The sequence below is a fragment of the Chenopodium album genome, chromosome 20 (assembly GCF_948465745.1).
Source record: "Chenopodium album chromosome 20, dcCheAlbu1.1, whole genome shotgun sequence".
Taxonomy (NCBI): Eukaryota; Viridiplantae; Streptophyta; class Magnoliopsida; order Caryophyllales; family Amaranthaceae; genus Chenopodium; species Chenopodium album.
Window position 1 is genome coordinate 23,822,314 of NC_137853.1, and position 15,242 is coordinate 23,837,555.

At 34.2% G+C, this 15,242-nt stretch overlaps 1 non-coding gene across 1 annotated transcript; it reads left to right on the forward strand.

Annotated features, from left to right (window-relative positions):
- Positions 1 to 1,435: 1,435 nt before the first annotated feature.
- On the forward strand, positions 1,436 to 1,557 carry LOC145599819 (5S ribosomal RNA). Its single transcript, XR_014104085.1, has one exon. It is a non-coding gene; the product is annotated as a 5S ribosomal RNA (ribosomal RNA).
- The last annotated feature ends 13,685 nt before the right edge of the window (positions 1,558 to 15,242 follow it).

The following is a 15,242-nucleotide window of genomic DNA, read 5'->3' on the forward strand; positions in this document are numbered from 1 at the left end:
TAAAAGAGAGATTAAATCAAGATAAAACAACGCTAGGGATTAGGGGGTTTCAAATATGATTAAAATGAGGGAGAACAATATTAAGCATCATGATTAACATGCCAAAGAATATAAAATCCTACCTAAACAATTCATTTTCATGCAATAGTTTAGGCAAACCAATAAAAGTGGTCTAAGCTAACTAGGATCATTTTCATGCATCCCATTATGCACAAGCTAACCCAAGAATAAAGAAGCACAATACATGGAACTCCATTTCAATAACTCATTCTCATGCAATCATTAAAATAGAGGTGATCTAAATCTAGTTCAAATCATTCTCATGCATTTAAACTAGAAGGCAATCAAATAAAGTGCTACAATAATCTCAAGTCAATAAAAATCATATCTTTCATTGATTTAAGGCATGTAATCAATCCACTAATCATCATTCATCCATCATTCAATACATATTTTACACCCCCCCCTTCCCCTAGCTAAGAAACTAGCCTAGAAAAGGGGGATTAGACATGATAACAAAACTAAATGAGAACAAAATAAACATGAAAGCAAACATGATCAAAAACAATGAAAATACCAAAAGATATCAATCCACAAAATAGATAGAAATAAACAACTAGAGTGCAAATAAACAAAGCTAAGAGAAAGGATTAGAGATTACTAGATAGGCAATAGTAAAATGATTAAAACTTGCAAAGTTGCTTGATAGATTGAAATGAAAGTTGAACCAAAGTTGCATACATGAAGATAACTTGAGTAATACTACACTTTCTCTCTCTAAGATTAGGGTTTAATTGTTTTCTAAGATAAGGCTAGATGATTCACTAATCCACCCTACGACCTATATATATAGGTCCTCTAAAAGATACAAAAATACGAAATAATAAAAAAAACTGAAACTCAGCGGTGCGTGCCCGCGCAGACATTGTGCGTGCGCCCTCGCAGATCTTGTGCGCCCGTAGATCTGTGGGTACGGGGAATTAGACCCATGGATGTGCGCCTTCTCCCAGCATCCTGCGCGCTCGCGCGTGAAGAGTGTGCGCCCGCACACAAAGCGCACACAAGGCGCACACAACTCCCTGTTTTGGCTCTGCTTCTGCTGCTATCTCGTGCGGGTTCTCCCAGGACCGTGCGCCCGCACAGTTCAAAGGCGCGCACCCGCACACAAAGCACGCACAAGGCGCACAAAACCTTCTGTTTCTGTTCTGTTCTTGAAGAATTCCTGCGCGGGTTCTCACAGTGCTGCGCGCCCGCACACATGGGATTTTTAGGGTGAATTGCTATTCTTCCAATGCCTTGATTCCTACAAAACGAAAACAAAGAAAACAAGGAGAAAGGCAAACAAAGAAAAGAAGAACAAAAAGGAGAGAAAAAGGGGGCAAACAAGCTACAAATGGGAGGGAAAACCCGTAAAAAGAGCACTAAATTGTGGCATAAATGCCACTCATCAACCAGCACTAATGCACCGGATCCCATCAGAACTCCGCAGTTAAGCGTGCTTGGGCGAGAGTAGTACTAGGATGGGTGACCTCCTGGGAAGTCCTCGTGTTGCACCCCTTTTTGCCAGATTTGGAATATTTTTTCGTTTTTGGTTATTTTGCGATGGGAAACGGTTTGAGGCGCGTAGATCTCAAAAATATAACCAATATGGAAACAAAATTTAATTCGGACGATCGGGCACAAAGTTACGGCATTTTGAAAGAAACCAGAGGCGGGAAAGAGTATAAATACAAATTAGAGCGATAAGTAAATGGGTGTGATCATACCAGCACTAATGCACCGTATCTCATCAGAACTCCGCAGTTAAGCGTGCTTGGGTGAGAGTAGTACTTTGATTTATCTGGTAGATCTACCCATAGATATGTTATTATTTTGATTATGTTGAATTATTATTCTATCTTTCTACCATTCCCTCATACCCCACAGTACCACACCCTCTTATTTTTATTATGTTGCATATGAAATTCTCTCGTATTCACAATATATGCTAGAATAATTGTTTTTTTGTATGGAGCTTTATGTCAGAATTTAATCACTTTTCACCGGGCGTCAACTACTTTCTCGGTAAATCGATTCTTGACGCCTTATTCATAAACCGATTGATTTATTTTTGAACAAGAATAGTAATAGATATTTCCCCTCCTACAATCTCATTCTATGTTATTGATTGGTGTTAATCATTATTTTCGATATTGTGACAATATCTATATTCTACAAAGTATATGTGAGTGGTCATAAATTCATGATAATTTGACAATTTGTATTGTTATGATATTGCGGCACGTCGGTAGTATCCTAATTTTTCTAATTGATAACCACTTTATATTACCAATTGATCCCTTTGAATTGTGTTTGATACACATTACTTCTAATTGGATTCTTTATTAGCGAATTTAATCAGTGAAGGTATCTTAATTTGGTATAATTTAAGTCTGTCATGAGTTTATAGAGTAGACGTTACGAAGTATTAGAATTCCATTGGGTTCAATTAATAATTACTTCGTATTATCTAGTTTTGGTTGATTTTGAGAATAGTCCTAGTTTTGTCTTGGTAAGTTTGGTGGTATAGTCAACAAATTATGCCAATATAATTAGTCTATTTCATGATTTTTCCTGTTGATTAGCTTTATTGCATGGTTTTGTAATTTGATACACTTACTAATCGGACTAATTATAAGATTATGAATTATTCATTATACTTTATTATGAATATATTTATCGAACTTATTTCTCGTTGTATGTTTAGTTTGTATTATAGATGGCATGTGTTTGGTATATTAACTGTATTGATGGTATATTAAGTTCATTGTAAAGGGAAGACAAACTACTTTTGGTTTGTTAAGAAGTATACATATTGGGTTTTAAATCTTGGACTAATTTTATTGGAATGCATTAAAGTCTTTAGTGACGATCGTAATATACTTGTACTTTTATGATCTGTAAACCTTCATTAACCAAAGAATAAGTTTGGGTGAAAGTTAAATTTCTATATGAAATAAATTTGGTTATGAAGTAGTTTGACTTTGTATTAATTAATTATTGATTAGTGATTAATTTTTAGGAATATTATTTACTGCTTAGTGTTTTTTTTAGTGACTAATAGTGTTGTCTACTGTGTCAATGATATGAGGATTGAATGGTTGGGTATTCGATTAGAGTTTGAGGTTTAATTTTCATCATCAATTGATTACTGTTGTAATTTTCTTTATCTCAACGTGCTTATATGCGGCTAAAATATTTGTGATCAAGTTGGCTGTTGCAATTTGCCAAAGGGTTGCTTATTATTATTACTAGGTTAGGTCCCGTGCCATGCACGGTAATTTAAAAATAACTACTTTTCAAATTAACACTATATCAAATTTTATGACTTTTGTATGCTATATTTATATCAATTGGATGCTAAAGAACAACAACCAAAATAGTTGGAAAAAATAACATTAAAAATTATCAACATATGTCGTTCTTGGTAGGGGTGAGAAAACTGGGTACCGATCAAAATTTTAGGACCCAGATTTGGAATTGGTTGGAACCAGGTCCTAAAATTCGGAATCAGAATTGGTTCAACCGGGTTCTAAAATTTAGGAATTGGACTTGGAACCACCGGATACCGGTTCTGGTTCAGGTTCAGGTTCCGAGTACCCACTTATGTATGTAAGTGTTAAAATATAATACAAATTACAATTCTTATTTTAGTTAAGTTCATTTTTAGTGTTTAATACTTATATTTATATACGCATTAAGTTATTTGTATTTATGATATGTATTAAAAATAATTTTTTTTATTTTACAAATTATATACATTTAACATATTTTTATTATGTAAAATTTATTTAGTTTAGCATATATTGGGTAACCGCGTACCCAACCGATTCCGGTTACAAAAAGTTGAGAATTGGAATTGGAATGAATTATAACCTGATCCTTAATTTATTACCCGGAATTGGAACCACTGGGTCCAATAATTTCGATTCTGAATCCCCCGGTTCCCAACCGGTTCCAATTCCGAATACTCGGAAATTTTGCTCACCCTTAGTTCTTGGCAAGTATTATTGAAATATCTATAGATTATAATTACTTCATTAAAATTATATTCATAAAATATTCAAGGAAATAACAAAAGCATCATTTGTTTTTTTTAAAGTATGTTAAGAATATTATTTTTGAAGTTTATAATTGTGAATATGTTGTTAATGGAAAGATACATTAAATCTTCTATTATACTTTTTTACGTAATTAGTACCTTAAATATGTAAAGCATTGTTTTTTAAATTGATTTTCTTTCCAAAAAAAAAAAAAAAAAACTAAGGACACACCAGAAGATGACACGTGTCATTGCTGGTGTGTCTTTTAGTATATAGTTATTGATTGGTGATTTTGTTCAAATTGGTCATGTAGTAGCTTCTTGGCGGTTGAATTATTAGTGATCAAGTTAATTACCGTATTGATTTGGTTATAGTAATGCGCTAGAATATTTTGATACATTGAAATATTGATTGATGTGTGATTGAATTTGATAATATGATATTATTTGCCTGCTTGAAGTTAGATTATTGGAATGAATGTCATTTTAATATGATGTGCGGACCTGAAGTTCCTTATATTTATAAAGAGTAATCACACATATAGACTTAATGTTCCTAGATTGAACTTATAAAGGGCTTAAAACCCTTAAGAATAATACAAAGAAATGTGCATGATATACAAAGCTAAAGCATGTTGCTTAGATATCCACTACATACTAACGTGATTTTATAAACACAATGTCATGAAACAATACTATACAAAAGTTTAGAAAAGTTGACATAATGTCTTTTAATTTGGTGGTTATTATAGATACCCGTCATACCACACTTTGAGTGAGTATTAATTATTCATAGATAACTAGATTCTTGTACCAGAAAATGAATGAGACATATTGTATGATTGAGATGATATATGCATGTTTTTGTGATGAATATAATTCATGCAAAATTTATACGATCTATGTATTAAACATGATTGCACAATATATATGAGCAAGTGATGGGTGATGTTGTGGAAAACTTACTTGTAAAATATATTTATTATGCCCATACTTAAATTAATATAATTGGGCAAGAGTTACGAGTAAGAACAATTAAGTTTGTAAGGATAACTTTGTTATGCTTGATACATGTATTGCTAAAAGAATTTATGCCTTGTGGATGAAATTTAAATATTGTTGGATTCAGTTCATGTCCCATGTGCAAGGATTAGGGGGAGACTGTATTAATTATTCCATTATTTTATCCTTGCACATGAATAATAAAATATGGTCAGTTTGGTTCATACATTAACTTAAATATTAACGATTCACATAATAGAAGTGGCCACATGTTCGTTATTTAAATATTTTGAAATGATACCATCTTGAAGATGGATATAAATGTCATTGATCATATACTAATTATAAATGCTCTAATTAAAATTATTGTCCCAGAAGGACAACATCGGTTACTAATGAACCTAAAGCACGTCTGAAGCGTTGTAGTCCAATAGAGTTAAAATATAATTAACAACCTTCGGAAAAGGAATAGAGCAACTATTGACAATGACAAATTTGAGGAAATGATAAATCCCATTACATTTCTAGAAGAAATCACTTTTAGTAAAATATATATGTTTCATGATTATATAAAAGACTCCAGAAGAGTATGAAATATTCAACAAGATTAACATGTATCAAGATTATAGTCAAAACTCCAGCAGAGTATGAATAAATTATTGGATAAAATATTTGTTGATCGTCTTGCCAATTGTATAAAGAAACACATGTTGATGTTCAAATATCACATCAAATTATAATAAAGTGATCACTAGTGTTGGAAAACTGACCAGAGTTGGATGTGATAATTAAATTAGGCCATCCGGGTTGAATAATTACCCGTTATGGAAACCTGAAGTTTCATTTGATAATGTGCAGACGCTCTCTCAATGTTAAATATATGAAATGAATTGAATGACAAGACATAACATTGAGATTGAGCTATATTTGGATTGTGATTCATAATAATTTGTATATATGAGAATTGGGGGTTAATGAGTTTTGATTTCTTATAATAAAGAGTAATGGGTGACCAGAAGTTTACCAAAATAACTTAAATATTATAGTCAACTATTATCTGACCAGAAGTTCATCAAATACACTATTTAAGTCTTTAAAGATCCAAAAGATCACCACGTAGTAGAATTACAAGTGTAGACACCCATTTGTGTCTCCCCAAAACCAAACCCAGTGATGAATGCCTTTCACGTCGAACCATAATCGAATGAGGTGAAAGTGTGAAAAGTCTTGTGTTGCAGTTAGTTTTTATTAAAATCCTTCTTTCTGTTTTCGAAAACCCACTCTATTTTATGAAAACGTCCAATTTAGTTTATTTTGGTCCATTATAAGGGTCCAATAATGGTGTAGTTGGATGAGGATTTAAAAGACCTTTCCAACGATATATTATAAGCCCAATTCCGATGAATAATGAGGAAGTTATGGCCAAAATACTAAACTGGGCCCAAACCGGATTTTACCTACGACCCAATGATCATGAGGAGGGTCCAAAGGTTTAATCCTATTCAGGATTGATTAGAATCTTCTATAAGTTTCTAAAATATCTTAATTATCCTTTTTTGAAAAGATAAGATCATGGAATTTGATTTAAATATAAACTTTCCTTTTTTAAAACTTTCCTAATTCTATTCGGATTTAAACATGTTCAAAGATAGTCAGATATTATTTTCGTACCTCATATTTTTTTTTATCCAAATTTTATATGATTGGATAGATCTTGAAATTATCTTTCCAATGATATATTATAATATTAAATCCGAGCTATAACGAAAAAGATATGAAAGGAATACGAAACTCTATCCAAAACTGACACCCTTTTACTATTTCGTGAATATCTTTTTATCTACAAAATATTTTAATCTGATTCTAATTGCATTAGAAAGTAGACTTCAAGAGCTTTCCAACGACATATTATATGACTTATTTGGACTTCTGGATCAAAAGATATGATAAAAACAAAATCCGCAAAAACTGCTTCTGTCGCCAAACGACTTGTCGCCTCGCGACAGACTCTGTCGCCTGGCGACAGGATAAATTTCTGGCGACAAGGTCGGTTTGTTAGCGACATAGTGGAGTTTTATTCCTTATCAAATTCTATGATTTTCCGGACTGTTTTCTTATAAATAGGGTTCCGAACTTCTGTTTTTAATCATCAACCTTCATCAACTATCAATTCTCATCAACTCTCATCAAGAATTACTTTAATTCTTATTTTCTCTCTCTCTTTCTAAACCACCCTTTTACATAACACAATATTCCGCATTCACAAGATTTAGAATCTCTTAGCCAAGTTCGAAGTTGCCTTCGCCCTAGACGTGCAAGGGTTGATATTTCTGAGGGTTTGGTCCAAAACTAGTCAAAACTTTATTTAATTTGATTCTAATTTAATTCTTTAATTGTTCTTTATTATTTTCATTGAAGTTTACTAACTTGTGTATTTTGTTATTAGAAAGAGGTACGAGGCTTCAAAGTAAGTAGATTAGCTTACTCCCTATTTTATTAACAATGTAGAAAGCATGTTTATTATTGTTTCATGATTCCTAGTATCATGTTAGGATGTTTAATTCCTAGTATCATGTTAGGATGTTATTTTATGCTCTCTAGTATCATGTTTAGGGTGCCTTTACTTATTTATAATATCATGTTAGTGCCATGTTAGGTTTAAAGCTTTGATCTTTATCGTTTAGTGACATGCTAGGAGTTGTTATTAATCTTGTTAGTATCATGCCTAGCTAGGATCTTGCTATTATTAAGCTTTATTATGCCTTATCATGCTATTATCATCATTATTGCTATTGTTTATTATTATGTTGCTTGATTTATATTTATTGTTATTGCTTTATCACACCTTTTATGATTGTTAAAGGGAATTTGTACTTGAAATCACTCTTAATAAGATAATTAATAATTTTGTTTAGGCTGATGTGATTTTAACTCAAGTGATCGCCAATAATAGTATTATTTGTGCATTAATATTCAACCAACGTAGATAAACAGGGTAGGCTTAATATGATGTTTGTATGTTATTCGAAAAGCGCACATGAATACGAGCAGAACAAAGTAGAGGCCTATTTTATAGGGCGAGTCCTTTCTTTTGTAGATTGGATTCGTACCCTCATCCCCGAACCCTGTTTGGTTCAAGACCTTATGGAGTTGATGATCCTTTTGGATTGTCTTTTGGGTTTACAAGTTCCTAAAACTTGTTGGCGACTCTTTTGCTCTCTTTTCTTTCGCTTTGGAACGCCACCGTACTTTAGTGTATGATCACAGTGGGGTTCAAATTTGGGGTCATAATGCTTGAAATATTCCCTACAACAAGCAAGTGATATATGCTTGTATAACAATTCTATTGATTGGGGGTTATTGTATGTCAGCACATAAGAAATAGAAAAGAAGGGAATTCAACTGCACAACATATGTCTCCCCATTGATGTTGAATTATTGATCTCCTGAAGAGAACAAATTGTGAAAGATTTAATAATAAATACATATGTATTATGTAATGTATAGTTAATGAAGAAATAATTTAAAATTGCTCTCTAGAAGAGATAAAAGCTTGTTTTAATATAGTTATTCTGAGAGATAAATTTTGTTGATTATGATCTTCCCATGAAATGAATTTTATTGTAAATTTGTATACTAAGTTGGTGAAGAACTATGATGCCCCTATATATGAGATATTTTACCAACTTAGGGGGAGAATTGGAGTAAGTTGGCAAAAATTAATTAAACTGATGATCACTACTAGAAAACTGCTATTTTTGGACGGAAAAAATCCCTCGAAACAACCCTATTTTCCGTTGGAAAAGGTGTTTCCGACGGAATTTCTTCGGAAACTGTCGTCGGAAAACCTTTTGTAGGAAAATCGACCTTTTCCGACGAAATTTCCGTCGGAAACACTTTTCCGACGGAAATTCCGTCGGAGTTGATTCGTCGGAAGAATGTTTCCAGCCCGGAAAAATCCATCGTAAATCTCCGACGGGATAGTGTTCCGTCGTAACTTTCCGACGGAATTTCCGTCGGAAAATGGTTCAGCCAAAATAAAAAATAAAACACGCCGCACCACCCCTGGCGTGGCATGTCACCACCCTAACCTTAGCAGACCACCGCCACAACGCCACTACCCCCCCCCACATCAGCCCCTAACCCTAACCACACCACCACCACCACTACCCCCCCCACTCAGCCACTAACACCACCAGTCACCCCCAAACTAACCCTAAACCCAGATCTAAACAATCCCACCCAAAACCACACCACCACTCACCCTAACCCTAAACCCAGCCACTGACAAGGGAATAAACGCGTCGTCAATTGTCTATCCCTAGATCAAATATCATTTATACAACCTAAACAAACCTAATACAAGTATAAGGCAAGCATAGGGGTCGAACCACAAGGAGACATGCATAAACACCACATTCACTACTTAATACTTAAGCTACCTCGGAACAAGAAGTGTGAATAACTAAAAGATTAGACTAGAGATTAAGGATGATCAAAAATCAATATAACTAAGCACCAAGGGAAGTAGGTAGATGTAGTTGCCACTTGATCATGCAATAACACGGAAGCAAAGCAATGGTAAACTAAGCATGCAAGAATATCGAAATAAAAGCTCAATCTAACCGCATTCCAGGGTTAATCGATTTCTCTTAACATAGCCTCTATGTTTCCACACTAGAACCATATATTAGAAGGTGCAATCAATGAACTATCGATAACAATGAACCTTAACTAAGTCAACTTCGGTTTCTTGTTAGCAAAGATTCACCTTTAATCAACTAACAATGTGCACTTGCAAGAAGATTAAAGAATATCAAACATAAAAAGACTTTAATCACCATTAACAAAACCCCAACATCATAAGCATGAATCAATTAACAACTACACCATCCCCACACCCTTGGCTAAGTGACTACTCACAAATCATATTGGAGACAATATCAATCATCAAATCAATAAGCATCAACATGATCAATAAGCAAAGAAGGAAAATCAAAATAAGCAAACAAAACTAAATACAAAAGTAAAGAAAGAGAGTAAGAGATTGCTCATTAATTGAAGATGAAGATTTACAAAGATTCAATCAAGCTCCTTCTTCAACATCCAAGTTCATCAATGGAAATCCACACTTTCTCTCTCTACTAATGAAGTTTCTCTCTCTAGATTATCTCTCTAAAACTAAGCTAATGAAAATATTATCTAAAATTTGGATGCCAAAAAGGAAATACAATTCTATTTATAAGCTAAGAAGAAAACGGCAGCTCCCGCGCCCGCGGAGAAATGGGTACGGAACCCTCCGCGGGCATCTGGGCAGCACCCGCGCCCGCGGGAAGATCCCCTGCTCCCAAAGGCTGATCAAGGGGCCGCGGTCTCTCTGAGCGGAGAGACCTCTCCATTTTACCCGCGCCCGCGGGAAGCCCTCGGGGCAACCGCGGCAAGTTCCTGCCTCATTTTGATACTTTTGCACATCTTGGGCCCGCGCCCGCGGCCTGTTGGAAACACCTTGGAGACCTCTCCGAGGCCTCTCCAAGGCCTCTCTAAGCCCTCTCTAGTCAAATGCTTCTTCCTTGCTTGATCATTGAGGTCCCGAATTGCATCCTTCACCAAGGTGATCCTCACAAAACCTACACAAGTAAACAAAGGAAAGAAATAAAAGGGAAAAAGAGCAAAATAAAGGAAAACACGATGAAAACACGAGAAACATACATAAAAGAGAAACTAAAGGAAAAAGGACCAAAATTAAGAGAAGAAAGCATGAGAAGGGGAAAGAAATAACCTAAAAGACTACCCTATGAGTGCCATAAATGACACTCATCAGCCACCACCAATAACCGTAACCCGAACCACACCACCACTCTCCCTAAACTAACCTAAGCCCAGATCTCCAGATCTAAAAACTATCCCCACCCTAACCCTAAACCCACCTAAGCCCACAGCCACCACAACCATCACCACCCACCACACGCATGCACATAAGCCACACCCACCACCACCATCGAAATCAAAAAATTTTAAAAAAGAAAAAAAAAACAGAAACAAAATCAAAAAATTAAAACATAGAACATACCTTAAATTGAAATATGCTTCGAATTTCACCACGAAAACGGTTTAACAAGGCCAAATTCAGCCATTAAAAGTCTAGATCTAGGCTTTTAATAGACGAATTTGGCCTGAAAACCTTAAAAAAATCATGAGAAGAGAGAGAAAGGGTGAAACCCTTGACCCATCGTGGTGGTGTTGATGTCGGTGATTGTAGTGGTGTTGATCTCGGTGATTGTGGCGGTGTTGGTGATTGTTGATAAAGGGGAAAGAAAAAGATGAAGAAAGAAAATAGAAGGAGCAAGGGAGAGAAGAGAAGGTAGCAGGGGAGAGAAGAGAAGAAATTAAGAGAGAGAAGTAGATTAACGGCCGAGAGAAGGAGAGAGAAGGAGAGATAAGGATGAGAGAAGAAAAAAGGGGGCGGAAATAAGCGTTTTAGGGTTATTAAAAAAATGGGTTTTTTTTAAATATAATTCCAACGGAAAAATCCGTCGGAAATTTCCGACGGACTAAAAATCCGTCGGAAATGGAAAATTACGACGAAAAAATCCGTCGGAATCACATATATTCCGACGGATTTAATTTCCGTCGGAAATTTCCGATGGATTTCCGACGGAATTGTTAAATCCATCGGAATATTCCGACAAAACTAAAATTCGTCGGAAAATTTGAATTTTTCGACGGATTTTAGTGTCCGTCGGAACAAATCCGTCGGAAATTGCCAGTTTTCTAGTAGTGGATCCCTATATAAATAATGGTAATTTGAAATGTTTTCTAGCCAACTTTCATCCATATGCTATCAAGATATATTGCACATTTATGATTTGATTTGTATTCAGTTATGACTCATGTTGCATAGCGTTGAAGATACATTTTGGTCATATTAATTATGTGTATACATTGGGATAAAATCTTGCCAATTGTACTTGAATCACTACACCTGAAGTGTAGGTTGTATATGATCGGTTCCAAAATAAAGATATGTTTAATAGATATGATATTTCGCAAGATAGTGTAGTTAACACTAATAGTGTAATAGTATATAAATACCATAGTGAATGAAATACCCTTAAAATGGTATAGATATCTGAATTATTATAATAGATGGCCTATGATGTAAGAAAAATTATGATGGTACCAATGAAAAATGTATTCAGATATTATTGTCAAAATAGCATGCAAATTAAAATTGAACCTTGAGGAATTATATGATGATTCCGGTATATGATGGAACCGATAAATAATGCATATGCATGATATAATGGACTAGTGAATAAGGGATCTGGAATATATGTCCATTTTAATGTCGACATAATGATAATAGTAAAAGTTTATCATGGACCAGAAGTCCAAAGAAATATGGATTTTTAAAATCCACACTGTACAGTGTCTTGCATTATTTCGAGTCTTATATATGTTCATATGCATGTGTGAGTCTTAGGTTATTGGATTATTCATTGCATATGTTCGAAGTTGTAAACGCATTACTCATTATGTAAGTTGTTTATCATATTTTTATATCTCATATTGCATGCTTTATTTTCTGTATAATAATTGTGGTGTATGTCAATGTTCATTCAAAGTATAGTAAGACATATTTACAACTTTGATGGAAAATTAGAAAGAAATACTTAAATTATGTTCCTATGGGCTTATACTTGTGATGAAAATATTGAAAACGTTAATTTAATAACATGTTATGAATCATTTAAGAAGAGTTCTTGAAGAACTTATATACGAAGTTTTTAAATAATCAGCCCTACAAATTTTTGAATATTACAATTATCAAACTCTTGAAAATTTTATGTGACTACATCATTGACATCTCAACCTGAAGTTTGAGTATATAAGAGTTAGTGAGATTTACTATTTGTATATGTAGAAAAATTATCGTGTAGTTAATTATGAAACTTCTAAAGAAACGGGATACTTATGCGTGAGACTGTTTCTTATGGTCCAAAAGAACCATGATTAATGTATATAATTGCATATGTTATATTATAATTCATATGAGATTGAAGAACGACATTAATAATGTCAAGTTTTGTCATCAAATGATTATTAATGAATGTTTGATCAAATAATAATTATCAATTTATATTATTACGACTTCCAGAAGAAGTCATAACTGCATAAGTTTAATTTTTAGAGATAAACACATGTATGGTAAAATGAAGACACTTCACATGTTCACGTGAAGACCTGAAGAATCGAAGATGCAACTTCAACTTAGGAGAGTCAAAGATCAACGGATGATACTTTACTTACTACATATGAGAAGATATCCAAACATATTGGATTCATCGTTGCGGTACTAGAAGATGTAAAGTACAATTATGTATTCATCAGGGGGAGAAAATACGCGCTGCACTTTTTTTCCCTTGACCATGGTTTTGTCCCAAATTGGGTTTTCCTGGTAAGGTTTTTAATGAGGCGGCATCTCGAGCGTATTACGAAGAATGATGTACTCTTTTTCCTTCACTATGTTTTTATCCCACGGGGTTTTTCTTAGTAAGGTTTTAATAAGGCACAGTCTTCGATAATGGACATCCAAGGGGGAGTGTTATGAAATATTTGTCGATATCCATTATTCTCCTTTGTATCATTCCGGAACAATCTAGATCTAGGGTTATCCAATCAAACCCTAATATATTGTATGTATATATATACACCTTATCTTATGGAATAATATACATAGATTTATTCTCTCCTCAATTCTTCTTTTATTCCATTTATTTCACAACAGTTTTGACTTTTAAATTAGGAAAATTTCACATTTACTACCACTGAAAGCAGCATGTTTCACATTTGCTACCCATCAAAAATTTTATTTTATTATACTACCACTCAAACACACAAACTTTCATAATAACTACCACCTGGGTTTAGCCGTTACTGTTTCTGTCAAGTGGGGTCCACTCCAACGGCTACTCCTCAATTACCCCCATTTAAATGCGATTGTTCTTGGTTGATTTCATTGTGATGGTTGTGGTTTCAATTGGAGTAAATTAAATCAAAAAATCATCAAATTAAAACTCAAATTTCTTACACAACTAAGTGCGAATTCAGTGAGTGTGGATAATTGGTGATTGTTTGGCCAAAGTAGGCGGAAATTGCGAAGGTCGAAAAGGTGAGTTCTCTTAATAAATCGAACAATTTCAGCAAGTTTTATTCAATTATTTGTGTAATTAGCAAGGTTATATGTATGTAGGAATGTTTATTTGGATTTAATTGAATGGAGGTGTTTGTTAATTGCAATAATTTTCTGGAAAGCGAATTAGGGTTTTTTAGTGTAATCTAAATTTGGGGGTTTTTTTATGGGTGTGCAAATCATGAAATTGAAAGTGTTGGTGGGTGAAACAAGTATGAAAAGTTGTAATGCATCGTGGTTTTTGTGTATTTTGCAGTGAAAAATGGCAGCTTTGGTTAGGTGTTCACCTTCAAAATACAAGAAGTGTGATTGTGGCATACCAATGGCTAGGCTAACTTCATGGACTAAAGAGAATCCTGGGAGGAAGTTTTTGACATGCAAGTTCTATGATCCCAAAACTGAGACTAGGGGCTGCAAGAGCTTTGAGTGGGTGGATGAAGATGATGGGACAGATTGGCAAAGGGATATGATTAATCAATTGATCCTCGACAAAAAACTCATGAAGGGTGAGATAAGCTCACTGAAAACTGAAGTGGATGATCTCAATGGGCAGATGAGGTGCCTCCTCAATGAGATAGACAACCTCAAGCTGAAGTGTAGAGCTCTTAATGGTGACAGGAAGAGGTACAACAATGAAGGGAAGCAGAGCAATAACTGGTTTGGGTGTGTACCTGTAGGTGTTGTGTTTTGTTTTGTGTTGATGATGCTAGGGCTGTTAGTTGTGGTTAAAGTAGCTTAGGTTAGTGTAGGGGGTAAGTTAGTGGGTGTTTGTTTGTATTTCAAGAAGCTTGATGTTGTAAGCTAGTACTTAAGTCTGCTGTAATGAAGTGGACAGTATGCATATGTAACAATTTCAAGCATGAATGAAAAGTGGACAATTTATGTCTAATTAAACAACTGTTTTGATCATTGCAAATTCAGTCACAAGAATTGTTTGACAAGAACTTAGATTTAAAAAAAAAAAAA